The 27,850-nt window shown below is 35.9% G+C and overlaps 1 pseudogene across 1 annotated transcript; it reads left to right on the forward strand.

Moving 5' to 3' along the window:
- Nucleotides 1-195: 195 nt before the first annotated feature.
- Nucleotides 196-24,489, forward strand: LOC134478867 (uncharacterized; annotated as a pseudogene). Its single transcript, XR_015683454.1, has 11 exons — nt 196-341; nt 3,601-3,714; nt 5,004-5,192; nt 8,563-8,797; nt 13,766-13,786; nt 14,146-14,255; nt 15,486-15,644; nt 18,060-18,169; nt 19,258-19,443; nt 24,024-24,093; nt 24,185-24,489. The product of XR_015683454.1 is annotated as an uncharacterized LOC134478867, transcript variant X2 (transcript).
- The last annotated feature ends 3,361 nt before the right edge of the window (nt 24,490-27,850 follow it).

Genomic DNA, 27,850 nt, shown 5'->3' on the forward strand with positions numbered 1-27,850 from the left:
TCAAAGAATTCTTTTTGTTTGTGTAAACTCTAATTTCTATCAAGGTATCATGGGTTTTTAAAATTTCATTACAAATGTCTCAGTGTTGGTTAACTAATTTTTGCCAGTACCATTATTGATTAAGGAAATAAATTCAGCAGACATTTGAGAAAAAAAAAAGAATTGGTGTTCGATGTTGGATATTGCCCTCCCTACATGGAATTGTTTTCATTCCCAATCAAAAAACTAACCCGCAATTTCACTTTATCTGAATATTCACACTGGTCCCTGAGGGATAAGATAGACACCTAACAATATATTAATTGGAATGAAGAACGAGAGCTTGCTATACCATCTCTCTTTCCTGGAACCATGGACTCATGATCTCTTGATAAGATGCATGGCAGGTAAAAGTCTGACAAAGATTAGAATGTCACAAGATTCATCCCAAAGACACAGGTGAACAGCTTCTGTTGGAAGGTAAAATAATCATATAGCAGATCGGCTTTAGTTTGGCATTACATATATTCCTATTGATTCACCTCGGGCTGTATATTGTAAAGTAATAGCAGGACAAGTAGTAATAGTGATAAAAGTGTGTTTTACAAAATTCATGTCTTAAATAATACTGACCAAAAATTATCCCTCACAAATAACAGTTCAAAATGGCTAGTCCACCACTGACCCACAATAGGCTGTCAATGTTTGATATTGCCCTCTGCCCAGTAGATAAACAATATTGTTTTCCTTGTCAATCAAAAAACAATCCAACATTTTCACTTTTGCCGGATATTGACATTCTAATTCCATGTCAAGTAGTCAAGAATTAACCTAAGCTACATTTAACCTGTCTAGCACTCTTAATTTGTCAGGGAGCTGCAGTGACTCTACAGCAAATATCCTTGTTTTATTTCTGTTTGGGCCTTGATCTGATTTCAAATCTCAGAAGACTCTGGACCTATGGCCCAGACATCAAGAGAAAACATAATGTTCTGCGATTAACTATGTTTAGTAACATTGGGCAAAGGTACCCAATGATTCCTCCTTGGCTCTTGAGCTTGCCAAGTGTGTCTGGTTAAAATTGCCAGAAACTTAGGACCACATCATGGGGAGAAAGTTAAGATCAGTGACTGAAGGTAGCCATGTGCATTCAAAGAAATTTACAGGTACAAGAGCACCTGGGATTCTTCCAATTTTATGATTTGCTACCCTTAGTACAACACGAAAGTTATTTGTGGTATTTTATGAACAAAGACAGTTTCTGTTCTTTAAACAAACTGATGCTTACAACTTAATTTATATTGTTGAATATTTACCAATTTTAAGAAAAAGATATGAAACTGAGATGTTCTCACTTGGAAAACATATAAGAAACTTCATCACTCCCATTCAGAGCCTGCCCCACATGTGGCCCATAGATATACAGCCACCCAATTAGACAAGATGGATGAAGCAAAGAAGTGCAGACCGACAGGAGCTGGATGTAGATCTCTCCTGAGAGACACAGCCAGAATAAAGCAAATACAGAGGCGAATGCCAGCAGCAAACCACTGAACTGAGAATAGGACCCCCGTTGAAGGAATCAGAGAAAGAACTGGAAGAGCTTGAAGGGGCTCGAGACCCCATATGTACAACAATGCCAAGCAACCAGAGCTTCCAGGGACTAAGCCACTACCTAAAGACTACACATGGACTGACCCTGGACTCTGACCTCATAGGTAGCAATGAATATCCTAGTAAGAGCACCAGTGGAAGGGGAAGCCCTGGGTCCTGCTAAAATTGAACGCCCAGTGAACTAGACTGTTGGGGGGAGGGCGGCAATGGGGGGAGGGTTGGGAGGGGAACACCCATAAGGAAGGGGAGGGGGGAGGGGGATGTTTGCCTGGAAACCAGGAAAGGGAATAACACTCAAAATGTATATAAGAAATACTCGGGTTGGGGATTTAGCTCAGTGGTAGAGCACTTGCCTAGCAAGCGCAAGGCCCTGGGTTCACACCCCAGCTCCGAAAAAACAGAAAAAAGAAAAAAAAGATACCCTATTGGGCTGGAGAGATGGCTCAGCAGTTAAGAGCACCCGACTGCTCTTCCAGAGGTCATGAGTTCAATTCCCAGCAACCACATGGTTGCCCACAACCGTCTGTAAAGAGATATGATGCCCTCTTCTGGTGTATCTGAAGACAGCTACAGTGTACTTATATATAATAAATAAAATAAATCTTTAAAAAAAAAGAAATACTCAAGTTAATAATAAAAAGAAAAAAGAAACTTCATCACTATTCCAGGTGGTGTGTATGTAGAGGTCTACATGTATATTACAGCTTTACTCTGTGTGTACTCTACACATTCACCAAATTATACAATTAGGATCAGGTAATTTCTGGTGCTGCCATTTTTTGACAGTTGCCTATTTCCAAGAAGAGGACTATGGTCTTTGTTTCTTTGTTTTGTTCATTTATTTTATTAGTTACTATCATCATCAATATTATAATCATTATTATTATTATTTTACATTTATTTATTTGTTAATTTTATGTCTCTTATGCTGACAACCTCCCTCCCCCCATTCTCTCCTCACAAAGTCTTTTTCCTTCTCTGAGCCAGTTTTGGAGCCCTGGTTTATCCTACTACATTGGCACCTCAACTCTGTTCAGGGTTAGACCATCTTCCTCCCTAAGGCCAGTTGAGGAGAAGTTTCAAGTCAAGAGCTTGCAGATAGCCCTGCTCCACATGTTGGGGGACACACATGGAGACTAAGCTTTACATTTGCTATAAATGTGCAGTAGGTCATGGTACAGCTTCTGTAGGCTTTTTAGATGGTAATTCAGCCTTTGGTAGCCCCTAGTGGTCCTGAGTAGTTGATTCTGTAGCTCTTCCTATGGAGTTCCTATCTCCTTTAGGGTGTGGAATCCTTCCCCCATTTCTTCCTTACAAGTCCCTGATTGATCCATAAAATCCAATGACTGACTATGGCTCTTCATATCCTATTCCAGTCAGCTGCTGGATGGAGCCTCTCAGAGGGCACTTACGATAGGTTCCTGTCTGGATATTCCATGTAGGAGCTGGTTTCCTTTAGGCAGAGAGAGCTTTGAGCTGGGAAGTGGAGTGGAGATCTATGATTGCAAGGAATGGTGTAGTCTAGAAGCCAGGAGAGGCAATTTGAACAGACAGTAGGTTTACTTCATTGCTATAGCAACTAGGACTCTGCTTCATTGATTCTAGTTTTAGGAAAGAAAAAAATAAGATGCTGCATATATAGGTTCCACTTTTGAGCCAAGATTCTGGAGCCAGGGCAGTTGGGGAATCTTTTGGGGAAGTACACTCTCAACCAATGATTCTCAGCCTCCCTAATCCTGTAACACTAATATATTGTCTCATGGCTTTGTGACTCTCAACCATTACTTCATTTTGCTTCTCTTCATAATTCAAAGTTTGCTCCTGATGTGATTATAAAGAAAAATGGATGGAATATCTGATATGGAAAATATATGTGACCCCGTAATGATTATGACCCACAAGTTGAGAATCACTGGTCTAAACTGCTAATTTTAAACAAAAAAGGTTTTCAAGTACTTTCTACAATGTACATTGACCATTTCTATTTTTGTTTTATTTTCAATAAAAAAAGGATTTTATTATTACCATCGATGGAAGCTTACTAACCTTGGATTTTTATGAAAATTGGCTTAGCATCCCAGATGAAGGAACTCTGGCTGGAAAAATTAATGCCATTCAAAGGTAATGATACAGTAAACACTTGGGGAACTGCACCAATATAGAAGCAATGCTTTTGTAAGGTACATAGGCTTGTGTTTATAGGATTATAAGCTGGAATGATGTTCTATGCCAAGAGGTTTCCTTAGGTCAGACATGTATTGTCACTTTTTAAACATTCCCATTTCTCAAGCTAGCGTGTTGAACCATGTCTGTAATCTTACCTTATAAATGTCATGATTTAGAAGACAGTCTATGTAACACCTCCTGTTCAGGTCAGTTTAGAGTATTGGTTTAGTTCCTGTGTGAGACAAATTAAAAGAAGTAAGTGTGGATAATACCTGTGGGTTACTTGCATCCTAGAATTGTTACCACGGTATTGTGAATATTTCACATGGTCAATATATGTCATTGATTAGAACAGGAATCTCTTACTGAATTCTTCTTTCTCAACTATAACTACCTAGAGAAGTCTAGATCAGGTATAGCTTTGACTTTTTTGTATCATTTTTCTGTGTGATACATAGAATGATTTCATACTTAACCAGAGCTTTGAGCTTCCATTGCAACCCAGGATCCCTGCATCTCTGTCTTGCTGTAGCGAAGCTTTTATAATTGCATTTTGTAGGGTCACTAATGCGCTTTCTGCTCCTTATGTTCTAGAGTGTCACAAGAGTGTTACATGGATTCATACTACATTAGATATTAAATGTGTCTCCACTCCATGATGGATGGAAAGATAGTTTGCTGTTTAATAACACTGGATGTTTTCATACACAGAACACACATGGTCTTCAAAAATCTTCATTCATTCTAATACCAGGGCATTGAGTAGAGTCATGAGTGTGATTTTGCTCCTTATGTTCTAGATTGTTATAAGGGTGTGTCATCGATTCATAATACATTAAATATTAAATGTGTCCCCATGGTGGCAAGAAAGATGGTTTGCTGTTTGATAACACTGAATGTTTTCACACACAGAACATACATGGTTTGCAACAATATTCACTCATTCTGTTACCAGGGATCCTGACATGTTCCTCTGGCTTCCGTAGGTAGCAGTCATACATCTACTACACTGAAATTCCTAAATAATTTGAAAAATGTTTTTTCCATGATTCTGTACAGAAAAGTGATTTGCAGAAAATATTTTATGTAATACTCTAGGTATATATTCTTACTTCTTTTGAATTCTGATTATACTATGAGTTGGTCTACAAAACATTTACCCTATTTGTTCTTTGTAGTTAGATTTCTAACTTACATTATTTTCAAGTTGGTCTAACGTAAAATTCTCCTTTTTCTTTGTTTAGCCTTTTGCAACAGATCCCAGAACCAAACTTTATACTATTAAAACATCTCATATGTGTATTAGTAATAATAAAAGATTCTTCCATGAATAATTTAGACAGTTACAGGTTGTCTCTGCGCATAGCTCTCCACATGTACTGTGGGGTCAGACTTCGAGAGATTCATTATGTAGGAGTCACGTCTTAAGAAAGGTAAGGGGATCTGAAATTTGCCTTTGGGAACAAAAGTCTAATTTTTATCATTCAGTAATTGGGAATACTTTACAAAGACGATTTCTCTAACAGGAAACCCTAGGATTGCATTCTTATGGAGTGAAGTAGAATATGTATTGATCTATTTCAGGAAGATTTGGGAAGGAAGATTTTTTAATGTAGTTTAAAGTAAGTTAATCATTTCTTTCTACTGTTCTTTCCTTCTTTCTTCTTAGATATTGATTTAGATATTGATGTTTTAGCCAACAATAATCTGTACATATAATGGCAATCCAAGAAGACTAGAGTGAAATTTTAAAAGATCCAGATTACCTAGGTTTTGTTTGTTTTTTCCATTGTAGCCCTACTTTTGGAGTATAGAACAGTTGTGTTTCACAGTGGTGAGACCATGATATTACTGAATATTCACATCATGTGAATTGCTGGTCATATTTAAGCATATTGCATATATATACATATATATATGTAGGTGTGTATACATATATGTGTGTGTGAGTGTGTGTCTGAGTGTGAGTTTGTGTGTGTACATATACGTGTAAAGTGTACTTGTATATGTGCATGTATTTGTATATGTATATGTATATACATATGTAATGATGAATAATTGGTGTATATTATTTTATATGCTTTCCATTATTTTAGCACTAACCTATTTCAGGTAGAGTTTTATGATCCTCAGGTATACTATAGCTGTTAATTTTATTATAAACACACATACATCAATATTCTTCACTAATTTATTTACTTTATATCCTGAATGCAGTCCCTGCCTCCAAGTCCCATCTTTGCAACCTGTTCTTCCCTCCATTCTTCTTTAACTCAGTAGTGTAGACCTTCCATTGACACCAACCCACTCTCATACATCAATTCACAACAGGAATAAGTGAATCACCTTCTCCTGAAGCCATACAAAGCAGCCCAGATAAAAGAAAGCAATCCAGTTGTAGACTACAGAGTCAGGGCCACTCTGCATACGAACTGGTAGGGGACCTAACTGAAGATCAAGCTGCATATCTGCTACATATATATAGGGGCCCTAGATCCTGCTGATGGAGTATATGATGGGGGAGATCCTGCAGATTCAAAGCTGAAGGATCACAATGACTAAAGGCTACAGCAAGATACCAGGATATAGAAGGAGAGGCATCTCCAGGAGATTCCAGTATTGAGAGTATAGAAAAACACAGAGAGCTTAAACCAGACTTATTTCATTATACATTTGCAAGAAAATCTGTTTGGACAAGAGGGTATAATGTGTGACCACTTATGGCACAACACATCTCACACACTGTATTTTTAATTTTTTTTAAATTTTAGTTTGATTTTTTAAATTAAATTTAAATTTTTATTTAATTTTAATTTTTGAAATTTAGTGAGGGGGGATTGTTTCCAAGGGATATATGGAAGGATTGAAAAATGAAATGAGAGTTACTTGGTAGCTTGATTAGAAATTTCAGAGAATTAATAAAGGACACATATTTTGAAAAGAAAAAAATAAAGAAAATATAAATATGACAGAAAGCAAGGTACATGTTAACTAGTAGCTCCCAGGTATTAGGTCCACTGGAAAGAAGATATCATGATGTTACTCACAATGGAGGTTGATAGCCCAAGGGATAGCTTGAATAAGATTCTTGCTCAGGACTGGACTTGGCTTGAACTAGAAACATAGCTTTTTTAGTTAATTTCTAATTACCAAGGTACTGGAAACCTAAAATCCAAGACTATATCAAACTGCATGTTTAGTCCAAATGAAACAATAAAATATATTTTTACTTTTAATAACTATTAAAGATTCTTCCTTTATGGACAGTTCTTTTCAAATATATTCTTTTGTATGGTCAGGTATGAAAACAAAGAAGCAAAACTATCCTGTACAATCTGCATATAAAATAAGACTATCCTGTGCAGGACTGCTCAAAAATAAACTTAGGTGCATGCTGAGAAGAAACATATGTGATGAATAGAGTTTGCTTAACCTAAGTCATCATCTCAGGAGAAAAGTAACTTACCAGTATTGTTCAATTTAGGAAGTGCCATAATTTTCTACAATTGCTGTGACAAAACACTGATGAAAAGCAACTAATGGAAGACAGGTTACACTCCACAATATACTTGCAGTTACCAGTTAAATACTGAGAAATGTCAAAGCCAAAAATAAAACAGGGAGGCAAGAAGTGAGGCAGAAGCCTAGTAGGAGCACTGCCTCCTGCCTTGTATCTCATATCTTTCTTTTTCTGACCAATAACTCAAGGGTGGCACCATCCTGGAGATCTGGACCCTACAAATTCCAAGGTTAATCAGGACAATATCCCTTAGGCTTCACTATACAATAGGTCCATCTGATGGAGGCATTTTCTCAATTAAGACTCCCTCTTCTCACCAACTTCTTTCAGTCACATTTCTATTGCCTTAATAAAACATCAGGATTTAAAAGACCAAGCAAAGAGTGCACATGGGGGAACCATGGCTCCAGCTGGATATGTAGCAGAGGATTGTCTTATTTGGCATCACTAGGAGGGGAGCTGCTTAGTCCTGAGGGGCTTGATGGCCTAGGGTAGGGAAATGCTAGGTTGTTGAGGCAGGAGTGTGTGGTCAAGTGAGAGAAAACTGCAATAGAGGCAGGGGAGGAGATGTAGGATTTGTGGAAGGGATCTGTGAAGGAGGATAACGTTTGAAATGTAAATGAATGAAATAAACAATAAAAAATAAAACAACATGACCAGGGAAACGTATTGAAGTAGGTGGTTATTTGGGACCTACAAATGCTGAGCGAGTATAGCACTTTGGTGTCATGACAGAGGAGCACGACTGTAGAAAACAAGAAAAAACAAACAGGAAGCTGAGACCTGATGGTTCTTATCTTGGGAAGCAAAAATGTAGCAGAGAAAGTACATTGAAAATGGGCACCTACCTTTTGTAACTACAAATTCTAAGCAGTGGCACTGTTTACCAGGCAGACCAAGGCACCAGAAAATTGTCAATGAGAGGGTATTGCGATGCCTAGAACTAGAGAGTCATCCCATTCAAAACATCACAATAAACAGCTACCCCCACCCGCACACAAAAAAATTAACACACAACAGTCATTAATTTGGTACACTCACAGTTTTTTCAGCATATCAGTTCTGAAATGTTGCTTTGGTTAAGTAGTTCTGTTCTTTGCAATATGCATGAAATTTTAACAAGTTGTGTAAAGATGCAAAAGACTTAGAGTCTCCATTTCAGAGACTTCATTTCATGGGTTCTTATCTGTAATTTTCCTCCTGGTATTTCTTTTCATTTTTAAATTTATTTTGTAAACTATGTGAAATGACAATCTTGTTTTTGCCTTGTGGTGTTATGGAAGTCTGTTATACATATCATGATTGACAACTATGGTCAAATATTTGGAAATGATGATATATTTAGTAAACACATTGACAAAAGGACTGAAGACTTAAAGACATACAAAGAATCAATCAAATATTCTGGAAAATCTCCTATTATGACAAAAGTCATAGCTGGACACAACTGGAAAACCAATGATATTGATGAAAAATTTAATATTTCATATGCTGCACTGCAAGAAGAAGGTCCTACAGGTAAGACAAGATTTATTTATTCATCAAATGAATGGAATCATTTGATCAAATCATTTCATGATGTCATAAATTTGTGTATATCAGAGAAGCTTTGGGACGCAAAATGATTATTAGAGTATGGGAAAAGTTTTTTAACATCATATATATATATGTATATATATTTATATACACACATATACATATACTCATATACTGAAATACATCTGGATTCATTCAGGTATGTATGACACATTCTTTATTTAGAGAATCCACCAATATTGTCTGCTATACTTTCCCCCCTTTCTTCCCATGGTCCTTAAGTTAGAGAATTCCTTGCATATGAAATTATTATTTTTGATAAGATCATTTAGAAACAATGATTTGATTAAAAAATTGATTAAACATTCTGCAAGATTAAGCCCTGCACCACTGTCAACATGCTTTGGTTTCCTAGCACGAAAATACTAGTGTTTGTTTAATTTCCTATGAGAAACAATATTTGTCAAAATCTTATCATTGTTAAAAATACTTGCACAGGATCCACTACAAAACCTATGAGAGGTATGATAAAGAGGTTAAACTCACGTGATTATCAGGTGGTAGCACACAAATTCAAATACATTTTTAACTGAACTAATTCTTTCTATAGAGTTAAGAAAATATACCCAAATATTACCCTTATTTTAAGTGATGTGAATCTATCATCTGAGAATATTTGTCTGATGATGACATTTTATGTTTCATTTAGCAGGACAAAACAGAGCAGCTACCACATATAAGTGGTATTGGATGAATTAAGAAGGTCTAAGGGCATCGTATTTTAATGTTCCCTTCTACCTCCCAGTTAATCATATTAGAAGAATTATTCCAAGATCCTTTGTTAGTTTTATATTTCACCGTATTAGTTACAAATAATTTTCACTCATTGTACTTATTTTATGCTGCATATTTCATATTGTTTGCTATTATAACAAATGTTATTAAATTGGGTTATTGCTTACACTCCAATGTGCCTTGTTCATGGTCCTACACAGTCTTTGGAAAAATTTTCAGTCTCTGCCTCTACAGCCCAGTTATAGTACTAGTTTTCCCACCTCAGTTACCAATGTGTGGCCAGAAGCTAATGACACTGAATAATCCCTCAGAATTCTGCATAGAATCACGTGCCATAGAAGGTTATAAATAAAATTCCATTAACAATCAAAATTAAATCATCACACATGATGAACTTAGAGGTGGATCATGGTTTTAAAATATAAAAAATGACCTGAAAAGATAATCCAGTGTCTAAAGCAATTGAGATTTAGACTTTGTAACATGAATTTGGGTCATCAAAACATACATTAAAAAGCAAACAAAACTAGGCATTGTAGCACAATCATCTCTAAACGAGAAGTTTCTACCTGAATAATCATGGCAGGCAGAGACAGTAACAGAAGCTTATTGGACAGATATCTCTGACATGTAGTTCAGTAATGATGAAAAGAGACCCCCCCCCCGAAAAAAAAGAGACAGAGAGAAAGACCAATACTAGAGGCTCCTCATATGTTAATAAGCTCAAAGCTCTAATTAAGCTCTAAATATATATCACCAGTGATGTGATCTGCACGTGCTTTACACACACACACACACACACACACACACACACACACGCATGCATTACGTACACTGATGAATGCACAGAAGCATATAGCATATTTGTTATATCTCTCTTCATCACCTGAGGCCTCAACATGAAATATTCTTTATTCATGGTTTGTCTATCTCAAAAGTGTCTGTAATACAAATTTGAGAAATGGAAATCTTAGAGAAAACCTCTAGTAAAGAAATTGATAATTTCCATATTTACTGTTCTTGGTCTTTCCTGAACTCCCATTACTATAAGTTTACAATGTTTTCATTTATTACTAGTATTTTAAATTTTTATCAAAAATTGAATTATAGCACTGTAGCCTGACTTTTCTCCCTTAAGTCCATCACAGTCACTGCACTTTCATACTCATTTAAATATTGTTTTGTACATATTTATATATATATGTTTATATCTTTACAAATATGAATATTACTTGAGATCATTTTGTTCTGTTTGTGAATATGGTTTCCATGATATACAGTGTGTATTAGACAATCCATATGCAGGTCATTTCTGGAAAAATTAATATTCTGTCAGTCATAATTAGCTGCCTGTAACTTTTGACAAGTGAAAATTTGACCATTGCTTTAACACTGCATTGACGTTGCTATTATTGTGATTTTGCACCTATTTTTATGAGAGGCAATTTCAAAACAGACTTTCAAGTATGCTGGGTCTTACAGTATTTGTAAACCCTTTTCTACAATGGTCCCTGAGCTACAGAGCATTTAGCTCTAATGTACATGTATTCACTGGTGCTGGATTTTTCATAATGCAATTATCTCTTCATTGTGTCCAAGTTTTTGTTTTTTGTAATGGTTTCCATTTTCTATACAAAGAGGCTTCTTCGATGTAGGATGATGGCCCCACTTGTTGGTACATATAAGACTAATATGTAAATGCTTTAAGAAACGTCGATAATTTATTAAATTAATGTCATCAATTTTAAAGTTTATGACCAAACTAGTTACATAAATCGGACTAGATTTCTAGCTCCAGCCATGATTTCAATCCTGGTGAGAGAAATTCTACCAATTGTTAAAGTATTTCCTGTGGCTTTCCCCCAAAATATGGATTTGTCAGGTAGCACTTGGATTTCTCTCAAGGTTGGTGGCTTGAGTGCCAGTTGCCAAATAAATCTTACAAGGAATTCAGCAATCTACCTGAATATGTCTTAGAAGCCTCTAGGTTTAAGTCAAAGTTCTAAGGTAGATAAAACAGTAGACAAGTTAACACGTTAGGCAAGCAATTGATAGTTGTACCCACCTGTAATATCTTTAAAGTACGATGATAACCAGTATGGCAAGATAGCAGAATGGGTTCAATAAGTGACACTAACAGCTCAATTCAAAACAACTGTTCTTTGATTAGACTTAAATGTATTTTCTTTACCATAGAATTGAACATGGTTCTGGGTCTTTCATTTGGTTTCTCAGAAAAAAAAAGTTATTCCTAAGTATGCTTTAAAGTTCAACATTTGGTATCTTGTTATTTCTCTTTAGGATCATCCGTGCAGGTCCTTTGACTTGTCCAAGTCACACATTTTCACTCCTCTCTGACAAGATAAATTCATTTTCCTAAAGTAATATGATATAAATGTTATATAAATATACAATTCCTTCTTTTTGATTACTTTAGTTTTCTTCTTTCCACATCTACAATTAGCCTTAATTGACAATAGTCTAAAACATCAAAAGTTGAAATTTCTAGCAATAAGAATGCTTACCATATTGAGTTAATTGAAGAATATTTAACAGTGAGTGCCTTATGTATGCAAGGATAATAATGATTCTATCACCTAGAATTTTTTATAGTGTGTGCTGCCCCTCATCAAGTTATTTATGAAATATTATGGTACCAATGGCTTCCTTTGCTGATCTTTGGTCATCCTCAATTTACGCTTGTTTCATACAGCATATGTAAACAATTAAGAGAATATTAAAACTGCATGTGACCAAGGGGACATATATTAGAAATGAAGAATTCAAAGTATGTCTTTCTGAAAATCATATGATAGTAAACATAAGTGAACCTAAATATAACATAAAAATAATCAGATATCTTGTAAATTCTTTCAAAAGTAGCAACATACAAAATTAACACACAAAGTGAGTACTCCTTCTTTGTAAAAATCACTGAATTACTAAAAAGTAAATCAATGAAAACATGTCATTAACAGTAACTTTTAAAAGTATTAAGTTTCTTGGGAAAATTCTAACCGAGAAATAAAAGGCTTTCATGATTAAAAAAACAAAGCCAAAAACAAAAGAAAAAAATGAAAAATAAATTCAACCCAAAACAAAACAAAATGTCTTATAAATTGAACAGATATCAGATAATGGAAAGATTCCCACATGTTCATGAATCAGTGAGATTTAAACAATAAAAATTCTAAATCATCCTGTAGTAACATTTTGATTCTATCCTTTGAAAGCTTGATAAAATTTATAACACTCTTGATGTTATTAGGAGAAACAATATTGTAGAAGTGATTTTTTTAAACTTCTTTCCTCCTAGTCTTCTGCCATGTTCCCTTGACTTCACCTGTAAAGCCTCACCAACATCACTTCCTAAACATTAACTGAACAAGGCAACACCAATGAACATGGAAAACTAAATGGGCCCTGAAACCTAGACAAAGAAATATAGGCAATTGCATCATAAACATGAGTAGGCGATTTTATCTAAAACAAGTGTATTTTTTGGATGCAGGAGATAGATGAAACCTGCTTTCTGACCCAAACTGATAGTCTGTATAGTATTGGTGTGAGACAGTTAATGCTTAGAGTTATTAATGAGCAGTATTTATTGGTCTTTGTTATTTTTTTGTTGACACATACTTTTCCCCCTCTTTTTTGAATGATTACAGGGTTATTTATCATTTCTGTCCTCTTGTGTATATGTACGTTATCTTCAGCCTGCTGTTTGCATTTTGTAGACCAAGATTGATGATGAGAAATGGCTTAGTGGTGCTTAAACTATGTAACGTTTCTCCTCTTTTGTTGATATGAATGATGCTTTTGCTCAGTAATAATGTCTAGGCTAGTATCTGTATTCTTTGAAAGCATGGAGAACGTTGATGCAGGCCCACTATATTTTAGAATATCCATTGAAAATTCAGGTATTAGTCTAATGTAGTTAACGTTGTGTGACTTTGTCTGTTTCATTCATAGCTTTTTGTATTTTTATTTCTATGTTCAGTTAGCCTTTGACTATTATGTGTCTACTTGATGTTTTCTATGCTTCTAGTACTTTAACACATATCTCTTTTTGATTTGGTGTGATAAATGCAAAGGATATACAAGGTTAAAGAGAGTTCAGTTTCAAAAATGATTTCCCTTCTTTCTTATATGCAGAGAAACAGAAAGGCTATATATATATATAGCTTTTTGTATTTTTATTTCTATGTTCAGTTAGCCTTTGACTATTATGTGTCTACTTGATGTTTTCCTAGAATTCTTCTTTTTTCCAGAGCTGGGGACCAAACCCAGGGCCTTGCGGTTCCTAGGCAAGCACTCTACCACTGAGCTAAATCCCCAACCCTACTTGATGTTTTCTATGCTTCTAGTACTTTAACACATATCTCTTTTTGATTTGGTGTGATAAATGCAAAGGATATACAAGGTTAAAGAGAGTTCAGTTTCAAAAATGATTTCCCTTCTTATATGCAGAAAAACAGAAAGGATATATATATATATATATATATATATATATATATATATATATATATATATACATGCCAAGCCACCAGTATATTCTGATCCAACACCACCAAGAAAGAAATGCTTATTTGGCAAAAATCTTACAAGCATTTATGTCAACAGAAAGCTGCCTGCTCCAATACGTGTGAGTATCATTTTGGTTTTCTGTAGCACCTTTGTTCTCAGTAAGCTATTTAATCAAACTGAGGAATGTTTAGATAACCAATCTATGAGAGTAAGATCATTTTAAAACACAAATAAGTTCTACCGTATTTTGAATAATGTAATTGAAAGAAAAAGAGAAGAAATACCATTCCCATGTTTTGCACTGACTGCATCAAAGATTCAAACCCACCAGCATGTTGGAGGAAATAATTCTATGGAAGTGCCCCACTAATTACCCAACTGTAAAGTCTTGCAGCTTCTTTATGACTCCACATTTCTCTGGAATCTCCCTTAATATCATTGCCCCTGAAATTACTCAATACTTAAAAATATCTGTAGGCTTTTCTTTTAAATTATCAATGAATTAGATGAGCACACTGTTTTTTATATATATTAACATCATTTCTCCTAGTGGACTATATTTAAATGCCATCTAATATGGCTTAATCTATTTTAAATGAGTTACTAAACTTCTTTGTAAACATATCTTTAGTATCCAACATCTCTTTTAGCACTATAGCTGTGATAGGAATTTATGCTGTTTGTGAACAAATCTATCCGGTCAGACACATGAGCATTACTGCCAATTTCTTAGGGATTTTAGAGCAGAATTTTCTGGTAACCTTGTTTGTATTCGTGTAATCAAATTAAAGTGGTGTAAACCTATGCATGGTAGTCATGTTTACAGAGTAAATTATGGAAGAATGATAGAAATATGCTTGGGTTTTTGTGAAAGCATCTGTAGACATAGTTGAAAATAAGAAGTCACAGAATAAGGATATAAAAGTCTCAGAAATATGGTGAAAAAATATTTCTTCAAAACACAAAAGTTAGGATTCATAATACAGGCCAGGACAAACAGTAAGTAAAATAGTGAGTTTATCTCTGGAAGGGAAATGTCCCAATATTTACTTAAGATGCCAGGCTTGAGAAAGATATTGATAGAAGGAAACACAAAGTAGTAGAGGACCATTCACCAAAAAGCTTTGGGGAACAGAAGTTCAACAAAACCATGATGTTACAAATTGGGGAAAAAATGGATTAGGGAAGAAAATGTATTTGGAAGCTAAAACAGAAAAAAGTTCAATGACTACTTTATTCCTCTCAGTTATAGCTGTGCAGCCAAAACTATCCTTGCTCAGGTTCACAATAAAAGACATATTTGTGCTTCAGGTGTGAATCTCTAATACTACATCCTTATCCCACACAGGACATATTATCCATAATTGCAGGGAAAGGACGAGAATCTGATCACATATTTGAAATTCTACGTGAAAATTCACACTGGGGCCTCAGAGAGAGGATTGACAGTGAACAACTCATTGAAAGGATTAAAGAATGCGTGCTTGTAATAGCATCTGTCTTGAAGGTAAGGAAGGTTTTCATGTCACCAACATTAATCATCCCTCTAGAGATGCATATGTGCTTTCTGTCCTTAAGATTACATGATGATGACTGTTTCCTAGAACTATGGACACGTGACCTCTTGATAAGAGGCATGGCAGGTAAAAGTCTGACAAACCCAAAGATTCATCATAAAGACACAGGTGAAGAGCTTCTGTTGGAAGTTAACATCCTCATATATGAGATGGACTTTAGTTGGGCATTACAAATATTCCCACTGATTTCACCTCTGAACATACCCTGTGAATTAATAGCTGAACAAGTTATAATGGTGGTAAAATGTGCTTTATCAAATGAATGTATTAAATAATACTTACCAAAAAAAATCCTTCACAAATAAAAGTTCAAATTGACAAGTCCAACACTCACCTACAATAGGCTATCCATGTTGAATATTACCCTCTGTCTTGTATATACAAGAAATCGTTTTCCTTCTCAATCAAAAAATGATCCAGCACTCTCACTTTCACCAGATATTGCCATTCTAATTCCATGTCAAATATTCAAGTATTAGCCTAACCTACTTTTAACTTGTCTAACACACTAACACTCCTAACTTGCCAGGGAGCTGCAGTGACTCTAGAGCAAATATCATTGTTTTATTTTTACTTGGGCCATGATCTGATTTCACCTTTCAGAAGTCTGTGCAGCTATGGCCCAGACATAAATAGTAAAAATAATGCTCTGGGATTAACTATGCTTACTAACATTAGGCAAAGGTACTGAATGATCCTTCCTTGGCCTTTGAGCTTGCCACGTGTGTCTGATTCTCATTGCCAGAAACTTAAGACCTTACTGAAGTTAGCCATGTGTATTCAAAGCAATTTACATGTACAAGGGCACCTATGATTCTTCCATTTTATGGCTTGCTATCCTTAGTACAACATCAAAGTTCATTGTTGCATTTCATGCAACAGACAGTTTCTGTTCGTCAAACAATCTGATGCTTACAACTAAATTTAAATAGTTGAATATTTACAAATTTTAAGAAAAAGACATGAAACTGTGAGATCTTCTCACATGGAAAATAAGTAAACTTCACCACTATTCCTGCTGGGTCTGTAAGCAAGGTCTGCGTGTATACAACAGGTTTATGCTGTGTGAGCCTAAAGTACAGATTCAACAATTATACAGTCAGGATGAGTTAATTTTGGGTGCTGTCATTTTTTGATAGTTGCCTATTCCAAGAAGAGGACTTTGGTTTTGGTTTGATTGTTTTGGTGGATTTTTAAACCATCACCATCATCCTCGTCATCATTTTACATTTTTTTTTGTTTGTTCATTTTATGTCTTGTATGCTGCCCCCTACCTATTCTGCCCTCACAGACTCTCTCTTTCCCTGAGCTTAATTGGGACCCTTGGGTTGTCCTCCTACCCAGGCACATCAACTCTCTTCAGGTTTAGCACATCTTCTTCCCCTAAGGCCAGGTGGGAACAGGTTTTCACAGTCAACAGCTTACAGGTAGCCCCTGTTTCCACATGTTGGGGGACCCACAAGGAGACTAAGCTTTACATTTGCTAGAAATTGTGCTGTAAGTCATGCTGCAGCTTCTGCAGGATTTTTAGATGTTAATTCAGCCTTTGATAGCTCCCAGTGGTGCTGCTTAGTTGATTCTGTAGCTCTTCCTGTGGAGTTCCTATCTCCTCCAGGTCATGGAATCTTTCCCCCATTTCTTCCATACAAGTCCTTGATTGATCCATAAGATCCAATGATTGGCTGTGGCTCTACATAGCCTATTTCAGTCAGCTGCTGGGTGGAGCCTCTCAGAGGGCAGTTATGATAGTTTCCTGTCTGGATATTCCACATAGCATCTGGCGTTTTTCAAGGCAGAGGGAGCTTTGGGCTGCGAAGTGGAGTGCAGATCTATGATTGCAAGTCATAGTGTGGACTAGAAGTCAGGAGAGGCAATTTGAACGGACCATAGGTTTATTTCATTGCTATAGCAACTAGGACACTGCTTCATTGATTCTAGTCTTAGGGAAGAAAACACACAAGATCCTGCATATAGGTTCCACATTTGATCCAAGATTCTGGGGAGATAGAAGTTTGGGAGTCTTTTATGTTATATGCTTTCAACCAATGATTCTCAGCCATCCTAATACTGTAACACTAATATATTTCCTTATGGTTTGGTGATTACTAACCATTACATCATTTTGCTGCTTTCTCACAATTAAAATTTTGCTATTTGTAAGAATTGTAAAGAAAAGTGGAGAGAATATCTGACATGGAAGATATATGATATGTGAACCCCTAATGGATTATGACTCCCAAGTTGAGAATCACTGGTCTAAACTGCTAATTTTAAACAAAAATGCTTTTCATGTTCTTTCTAAAATGTACATTGACCATTACTTTTTTATTTTAATTTAAAAAAAGGACTTCATTGCAAACATTGAAGGAAGTTTACTTATTTCTGACTTATAAGAGAATTGGCTTAGCGTCCCAGATGAAGGAACTCTGATTGGAAAAATTAATGCCATCCAAAGGTAATGATACAAAAAGCACTTGCGGAACTGTACCACCTGTAGAAGCAGTGTTTTTGTAAGATACATAGGCTTGTGTTTAGAGTATTATAAGCTGGGGTGATGTCCCATGCCAAGAGGTTTCCTTAGCACAGACATGTCTTGTCACTTTTTAGACATGTTCATTTCTCAAACTAGAGTGTTGAACCATGTCTGTAATCACACCTGGGTGTCTTCTTCTTTATAACTGTCACAGTTTAGAAGACAGCCTATGCAACACCTTGTGTGCAGGTCAGCCTAGAGTATTGGTTTAGTTCCTGTGTGAAACAAATTAAAAGAAAGAGGTGTGTATAACACCTGTGGATTATTTGCATCCTTGTATTATTACCGTGTTACTGTGAGTATACCACATGCTAAATATATGTCATTGATTAGAACATGAAGCTATTATGAATATTTCTTTCTCAAATATAACTACCTCAAACAGTCTAGGTCAGGTATAGCTTTGACTTCTTTGAATCTTTTTTCTGTGCAATACTCCAGAGAATGATTTTGTGTGTAACAGGAGCATTGAGCTCCACTTGCTACCCAGGTGCCATGCATCTCTGTCTTGCTGTAGCGAAGCTTTTATAATCGCATTGTGTAGGGTCACTAGAGTACTTTCTGCTCCTTATGTTCTAGAGTGTCACAAGAATGTTACATGGATTTATACTACATTAGGTATTAAATGTGTCTCCACTCCATGGTGCTTGGGAAGATGGATTGATGTTTAATAACACTAGATGTTTTCATACACAGAACACATAGTCTGCAACAATCTCATTCATTCTAATACCAATATCCCAACAGCTTCCTCTGGCTTCTGTAGGTAGCAGTCAAATTTCTATTACATAGAAAATCATTCATACTTTTAAAATGTTCCCATGATTTTATACAGTAAAGTGATTCGCAGAAAATATTTTTTGTAGTACTCTAGCTGTACTTCTTTTGAATTCTGTTTATACTATGAGTTGGTCTACAAAACATTTGCCCTGTTTTCTTCATAGTTAGTTTTGTAACTAGCATTATTTTTCAGACGGTCTAAAAAAAAATTGTCCCCTTTCTTTGTTTAGACTTCTACTGAAGATTCCTCAGGCAAACTTTATCCTTCTAAAGCATCTCATTTGGTAATAGTAATAATAAGAAACTCATCCATGAATAATTTAGACACTAACAGGTTATCTATCCGGATAGCTCCTTATGTTTTGTGGGATCAGACTACAAAGGACGCATTGTTTGGAAGTGATGTATCAAGAAAGGTAAGGGGATCTGACTTTTGCCTTTGGGAACAAAATTCTCATTGTAATGCAGGAAGTAGGAAAACTTTGGAAAGATCATTTCTGTAAAAGGAAACCCTAGGATTCCATTCTTCTGGAGTGGAGTGGAGTGGAATATATATCGATCTGTTTCAGGAAAATTAGGGGGGGAAAGATGGTTAATGTAGTTTAAAATAAGTGAATCATTTCAGTCTTTCTTTTGTTCTTTCTTCATAGATATTGATTTTGGCCAACAGTATGCTTCACATATAATGGTAGTCAAAGAAGACTAGAGTGAAGTTTAAAAAAATCCTGATTATCCAGGTTTTGCTTGTTTTTTTTTTTTATTCCAGCCCTATTTTTGGAGTATATAATACTTGTATTTTACAGTAATTAGACTATTATATTATTAAATATTCATATCAAGTGAATTAATGGTCATATAAAAGTACATTTCATATATATATATATTTCATATGTGTGTGTGCGTATTTGTGTGTGTGTGTGTGTATGTATGTGACAAAGTGGTGTATATTATTTTGTATACTTTCAATTACTTTACCACTAATGTATTCAGGTGCAGCTTTAAGTTCCTCAGGTCTCAAACCAGATACACTCAAACTAATAGAAGAAAAAGTGAGGAAGCATCTCGAATCCATGGGCACTGGAGAAAATTTCCTGAACAAAACACCAATGGCTTATGTTCTAAGACCCAGAATCGACAAATGGGATCTCATAAAACTGCAAAGCGTCTGTAAGGCAAAGGACACTGTGGTTAGGACAAAACGGCAACCAACAGATTGGGAAAAGATCTTTACCAATCCTACAACAGATAGAGGCCTTATATCCAAAATATACAAAGAACTCAAGAAGTTAGACCCCAGGGAGACAAATAACCCTATTAAAAGATGGGGTTGAGAGCTAAACAAAGAATTCACAGATGAGGAATGCCGAATGGCTGAGAAACACCTAAAGAAATGTTCAACATTTTTAGTCATAAGGGAAATGCAAATCAAAACAACCTTGAGATTTCACCTCACACCAGTGAGAATGGCTAAGATCAAAAACTCAGATGACAGCAAATGCTGGCGAGGATGTGAAGAAAGAGGAACACTCCTACATTGTTGGTGGGATTGCAGACTGGTACAACCATTCTGGAAATCAGTCTGGAGGTTCCTCAGAATATTGGACATGGACCTACCTAAAGACCCAGCTATACCTCTCTTGGGCATATACCCAAAAGATGCCCCAACATATAAAAAAAGACACGTGCTCCACTATGTTCATAGCAGCCTTATTTATAATAGCCAGAAACTGGAAAGAACCCAGATGCCCTTCAACAAAGGAATGGACACAGAAGTTGTGGTACATCCATACAATGGAATATTACTCAGCTATCAAAAGCAATGACTTTATGAAATTCATAGGCAAATGGAGGGAACTGGAAAATATCTTCCTGTGTGAGGTAACCCAATCACACAAAAACACACATGGTATGCACTGATGGATAAGTGGCTATTAGCCCAAATGCTTGAATTACACTAGATGCACAGAACACGTGAAACTCAAGACGGATGATCAAAATGTGAAATCTTCACTCCTTCTTTAAAAGGGGAACAAGAATACCCTTGGGAGGGAATACGGAGGCAAAGTTTAGAACAGAGGCAGAAAGTACATCCATTCAGAGCCTGCCCCACATGTGGCCCATACATATACAGCCACCCAATTAGAGAAGATGGATGGAGCAAAGAAGTGCAGGCTTACAAGAACCAGACGTAGATCTCTCCTGAGAGACACAGCCAGAATACAGCAAATACATAGGCGAATTCCAGCAGCAAACCACTGAACTGAGAAGGGGACTCCCAATGAAGGAATCAGAGAAAGGACTGGAAGAGCTTGAAGGGGCTCGAGACCCCATATGAACAACAATGCCAACCAACCACAGCTTCCAGGGATTAAGCCAGTACCCAAAGACTATACATGGATTGACCCTGGGCTCCAACCGCACTGGTAGGAATGAATAGCCTAGTAAGAGCACCAGTGGAAGGGGAAGCCCTTGGTCCTGCTAAGACTGACCCCCCAGTGAACGTGACTGTTGGGGGGAGGACCGTAATGGAGGGAGGATGGGGGAAGGGAACACCTATATAGAAGGGGAGGGGGAGGGGACAGGGGGATTTTGGCCTGGAAACCGGGAAAGGGAATAACTATCGATTAAGCTGCACATCTGCTACATATATGTTGGGGGCCTAGATCATGCTGCTGGAGCATATGAAGGGGGAGGTCCTGCAGATTCAAAGGTGAAGGATCACAATGATTTAAAGGCTACAGCAAGATACCAGGATATAGAAGGAGAGGCATGTATGGGAGGCTCCGGTATTGATGGTGTAGCAAAATCCAGACGGCTTGAAGCAGACTAATGATTTATTTCAATGTACATTTGCAAGTAAACCTGTTTGGACAAAAGGGTATAATTTGTGACATAGTATAGTGACATAGTGAGCACACCACATCACACAGACTGCATTTTTTAAAAGGATTTTAATTTTTTGTTTGATTTTTAATTTACCTTTAAAACTTTATTTAATTTCAATTTTTGAAGTTTTGCGAGGGGGGATTCTTATCAAGAGATAATTGGAAGGATTGAAAAATAAAATGAGAGTTACTTGTGAGAATGATGATAAATTTAAAGAGATTCAAAAACAGACATATATTTTGAAAAGGATAAAAAGCAACAAAAAAGTAAAAAATGAAAGAAAGCAGGGTACATTTTAACTAGTAGTTTCCAGTCATTAAGTCCATAGGAAGGATGAATTAGTGATGTCACACACATGAATAATATTCTTACCCAGGACTCAACTTGGCATGGACTAGAAACCTACCTTTTATAGGTAACTTCTTATTACCAAGCTCCTGGAAACCTAAAATCCAAGCCTGTATCAGAGCGCATGTCCAAATGAAGCAACAAAATTCATTTTTCACTCTTAATAACTATTAGTGATTCTTCTGTTATGGGCAGTTCTTTTCAAATATATTCTTTTGTATGGTCAAGCATGAAAACAAGCAAAACTATTCTGTGCAATCTGCATATAAAATATGACTATCTTGTGCAGGACTGCTCAAACATAAACTTAGCTGCATGCTGGTAAGAAATATGTGATGAGTAGAGTTGACTTAACCTAAGCCATCATCTCAGAAGAATAGTAACTTATCAGTGTTGCTCACTTTAGGAAGTGTTATAATTTCCTATGATTGCTCTGACAAAACACTGATAAAAAGCAACTTATGGAAGACAGGTTACACTCCATGATATACTTGGAGTTACCAGTTAACTCCTGAGAAATATCAGGGCCTAAACTGAAGCAGGGCAGGAACCTGGATTCAAGAACTGAAGTACAAGCTGAGTAGGAGTTCTGCCTCTTGCCTTGTACCTCATACCTTTCATTTTCTGACTAATAGCTCAAGGGTGGCAACATCCTAGAGATCTGGGCCCTACAAATTCCAAGATTAATCAGGACAATATCCCTTAGACTTCTCTATACATTAGGTCAATCTGATGGAGGCATTTTCTCCATTAAACTCCCTTTTCTCACCAACTTCTTTTCTCAGACACATTTGTTTTGCCTTAATAAAACACCAGGATCTAAAACACTAAACAATGATTGCACATGGGAGAACCCATGGCTCCAGCTGAATATGTAGCAGAGGATGGCCTTATTTGGCGTCACTAGGAGGGAAGCTGCTTAGTCCTAAGGAAGCTTGATGACCCAGGGTTAGGAAATGCTAGGGTGTTGAGGCCAGAGTGTATAGGTGAGGGAGGGAGCATGTAATAGAGGCAGGGGGAGGAGATACAGGGTTTGTGGAGGTGAACGGTGAAGGGGGATAATGTTTGAAATATAAATAAATAAAATAGTCAATAAAAAAATAAAACAATATTACCAGGGAAACTTGTTCAAGTAAGTAGTTCTTTGGGTGTTAGAAATGCTGAGAGAGTATAGCACTTCAATGTCATGACAGAGGAACATGTCTGCAGAAAGGAAAAAAAAAACAAACCTGATGAAACCTGATGTCTCTTGTCTTGGGAAGCAAAAATGTAGCAGAGAAAGTACATTGAAAATGGGCACCTGTATTTTGTAATTCCAAATTATAGGCAATGGCATACTTCTATCAGGAGGGCCAAGGGACTTAAGCCACCAGAAAGTTGTCACAAAGAGGGTATTGCCATGCATGGAACTAGAATGGCATCCCATTCAAAACATCCCAACAGAAACCCCCAATCCTTCTACCCCCTAAAAATGTCAACGAATGACATTCATTAATTAGATTAACTCACACTGTTTGGCAGCACATCAGGTTTGAAATGTTGCTTTGGTTTAGTAGTTCTTCTATTCTTTGCAGTATGCCTTAAATTTTGACAAGTTTTGGTAAAATGCAGAGAACTTAGAGTCTCCATTTCAGAAACTTCATATCATGCATTCCTATCTATGGCAACTGTTATTTTCCTCATAGTTTTGGATATCATTTTTAAATTTCAATTTTGTAAACCATGTGAAATGACAATCTTGTTTTGCCTTGTGTTGTTACAGATGTCCTTTATACAAATCATGATCGACAACTATCATCAAATATTTGGAAATGATAATATATTTTTTTTGGTTCTTTTTTTCGGAGCTGGGGACCGAACCCAGGGCCTTGCGCTTCCTAGGCAAGTGCTCTATCCCCAACCCCGATAATATATTTTATAAATGTATCGACAGAAGATCTGAGGATTTAAAGACTTGTGCAGATTCAATAAATTCTTCTGGCAAATCACCTATTATGAAAGAATTCCTAGCTGGCCACAACAAGAAAACATGCGATAATGGTGAAAAATTTAAAATTTCATCCATTCCTCTGCAGGAGGAAGGTCCTACAGGTGAGCCAAGATTTATTTAGTCATCAAATGAGTGGAAGGATGACATCATTCACTTATTTCATAAATTTGTAAATATGAGAGTAGTTTTGGCCACAAAATGATATTAGAGTATGGAAAAACTTTTTAACCAACACTAATTAAATTATACTAAAATTTATGCATATGTATATACAAACATATATATATGTATATATAATTTATATGTATACACACAGACACACACACAAATACTTAGGTACTATATATACCACATGTAAGTATGACAGACTCTATTCAGCCTATGTAAGAATCCCACAATATTGCCATTCTTCCTATGGTCTTTAAGTCATAGAGGATTCAGCATATAAAATTATTATTTTTGATAAGATCATTTAGAAACAATGTTTTAATTTATACCTCCATTAGAGATTCTGCATGTTTAAGTCCTGTACCACTGTCAACATGCTTTTTTATTTTAATGCAAAAATAATAAAGTTTCTTTAATTTCCTACAAGAGACAATCTTGCCAAATGCTTAGCATTGGCATAAATATTGAAATTGCAATGGATCCACTACAAAACCTACGTGAAGAAAGATAAAGAGGCTAAAACGCACCTGATTAATAAGGTCGTACCACTCAAATTCCTATACATTGATAACGCAAGTAATTATTTGTATAGAGTTAAGAAAATATACCGAAATATTGCTCTTATCTGAAGTGAAGTGAATCTATCATCTGAGAATGTTTGTCTAACAATGACATTTTATGATTCATTTAACAGGACAGGACAGAACAACTACCACATAAAAGTGGTAGAAGATGACTGAAGACATTATAAGGTCATTCTATTTTAATGTTCCCTTCTACCTTCCACTTAATCATAGCAGAACAATTATTACAACATCCTGCTTCAGCATTCATATGCTATCATAATAAATGTTATAATAAATAAAAGTGTTATTGCTTACACTCCAATGTGCCTTGTTCATGATTCTCCATAGTCTTTGGAAAGTGACATTTTTCTGTCTCTGCCTCTACAGCCCAGTTATACTACTTGCTTTCCCACCTCAGTTTCTAAAGTGCAGCCAAAACTAATGACATTAAATAATCCCTCAGAATTGTGCCCAGAATTCTGTGCCATACAAAGTTCTAAATAAAATTCCATTACCAATCAAACTTAATCATCACACATGATGAAGTTAGAGATGGATCACGGTTGTTAGATTATACAAAAAGACCTGAAAAGATCAGTGCTTAAGCAACTGAGATACAGGCTTTGTGACATGAATTTTGGTCATCGAAACATACTTTAGAACACAAACAAAACTGAGTATTGTTCCACAAGCAACTCTAGACCAGAAGCTTCTACCTGGATGGAGGTGGGACTTGGAGACAGTAGTTAACAGAAGCTTATTGGCCAGATATTCCTGACATGTTGTTCAGCAATGATCAAAAGAGACCTTATGCCAAAAAAAAAAAAAAAAAAAAAAAACTGAGAAAGACCAATACTGGATGCTCTTTTCAAATGTAAATAAACATGCTTTAGACATACACATGCACTCATACACACATATATTCATCCTTATACATTACATACACTCAGAAATATACAGAAGCGTACAGTATATTTGTTTTATCTCTCTGCATAACCTGAGACCTCAGCATGAAATATTCTTTATTCATTGTCTATGTGGAAATGGTCTGTAATACAATTTTGAGATATGGAAATATTAGAGAAAACCTCCAGCAATATAATTGATAATTTCCATATTTACTCTTTCTTGGTCCCTCCTGACCTCCAAATTATAATAAGTTCAAAATGTTTTCATTTATTACTATTATTATTTTAAATTTAAAAAATTTTTTATTAGATATATTTCTTTACTTACATATCAAAGGTTATTCCCCCTCCTGGTTTCCTGTCCATAAGCCCCCATTTCCTCCCCTTCCCCCCACACAGGTATTCCACCTATGCATTATTAAAAATTGAATTATAGCACTATAGGCTGACTTTTCTCCCTTCGGTCACTGCAATCTCGACCTCATCAATATTGTTTCATATATGTGTTTATTTATGTATATTTGTATCCTAAAAATATGGATACAACTTGAGTCCATTTTCTTGTGTTTGTGATTTAGTTTCCATGGTGTACAGTGTGTATTAGACAATCCCTATGCAGGTCATTTCTGTAAAAATTAACCTTCTGATGGTCATCTTTAGATTCCTATAACTTTTGACACATGAATTTTTTCCAGTTTTACTAGTGCATTGATATTGCTAACATTGTGTTTTTGTACTCATTTTTATCACAGGAAATTTGAAAACAGACTTTCAAGTATGGTGGCTCTTAAAGTCTTTGTAATCCTTCTTCTACAATGTTCCCTGAGCTATAGAGATTTTCACTATAATGTACATGTACTCACAGGTGCTGGGTTTTACACAAAGCACTTTGTGTCCAGTTTTTCTTTTCTGTAATGGTCTCCATTTTCTGTACAAAGAGGCTTCTTTCATGAGGGATGATGGCCCCGTGTATTGGTAGATATAATACGAATATTTAGAATCCTGTAAGAAGCGTGGCTGATTTAGTAAATTAATGTGATAAATTTTAAGGTTTATGACATCACTAGTTCCATAAATCTGACTAGATTTCTTGCACCAGCCATGATTTCATTCATTTTGAGAGAAATTCTTCCAACTGTTAAAGTATTTCATGTGACTTTTTCAAATATATAGATGCTTTAGGTAGCACTTGGATTTCTGTCAAAGTTGACGGCTTAAGTGCCTGTTCCTAAATAAATCTTACAGGGATGTCTCAGCAATCAACTGATTGTAGATGGATATGTCTTAGAAGGCTCTATCTATACGTCAATGTTCTAAGGTAGATAAAATAGTAGGCAGGTTGACATGTTGGGGAAGCAAATGATAGGTTTTCTCACCTGCAACAACTATGAAATATGACAATAACCACTATGGCCAAGATATCAGAATAGGTGCAATAAGTGACACTAACAGCTCAGTTGTAAACAACTGCCCTTTGATTACACTTAAGTAAATTTTTTTTACCATAGAATTGAACATAGTTCTGGGTCTTCATTTGGTCTCTCAGAAACCTAAGGACCATTTTAAAATTCAACATATTATGTCTTATTATTTCTCTTTAGGTTTATCAGTGCAAGTCCTTTGACTTGTCCAAGTCATACATTTTCACTCCTCTCTGACAAGGTAAATTCATTGTCATAGTATGATATAGACAGGGACAATTTTCTCGAACAGAACTGCAGTTTCTAAGCGAATTCTCTTTGTTCCAAGTGGGACACACTTGTAGCAGGCATAGTTCTCAAGATATAGGCAGGGAAAATTTTTGCGAATGGAGTTGCAGTTTCTAAGCAAATTCTCTTCGTTCCAAGCGGGACTCACTTGTAGCAGGCATAGTTTTCAAGATATAAACAAAGCAAACGTTTGGCAAATGGAATCGCATTTTTTGGTGAATTCTCTTCATTGCAAGCAGGACTCACTT

The sequence above is a fragment of the Rattus norvegicus genome, chromosome 3 (assembly GCF_021556685.1).
Source record: "Rattus norvegicus strain SHRSP/BbbUtx chromosome 3, alternate assembly SHRSP_T2T, whole genome shotgun sequence".
Classification (NCBI taxonomy): Eukaryota; Metazoa; Chordata; class Mammalia; order Rodentia; family Muridae; genus Rattus; species Rattus norvegicus.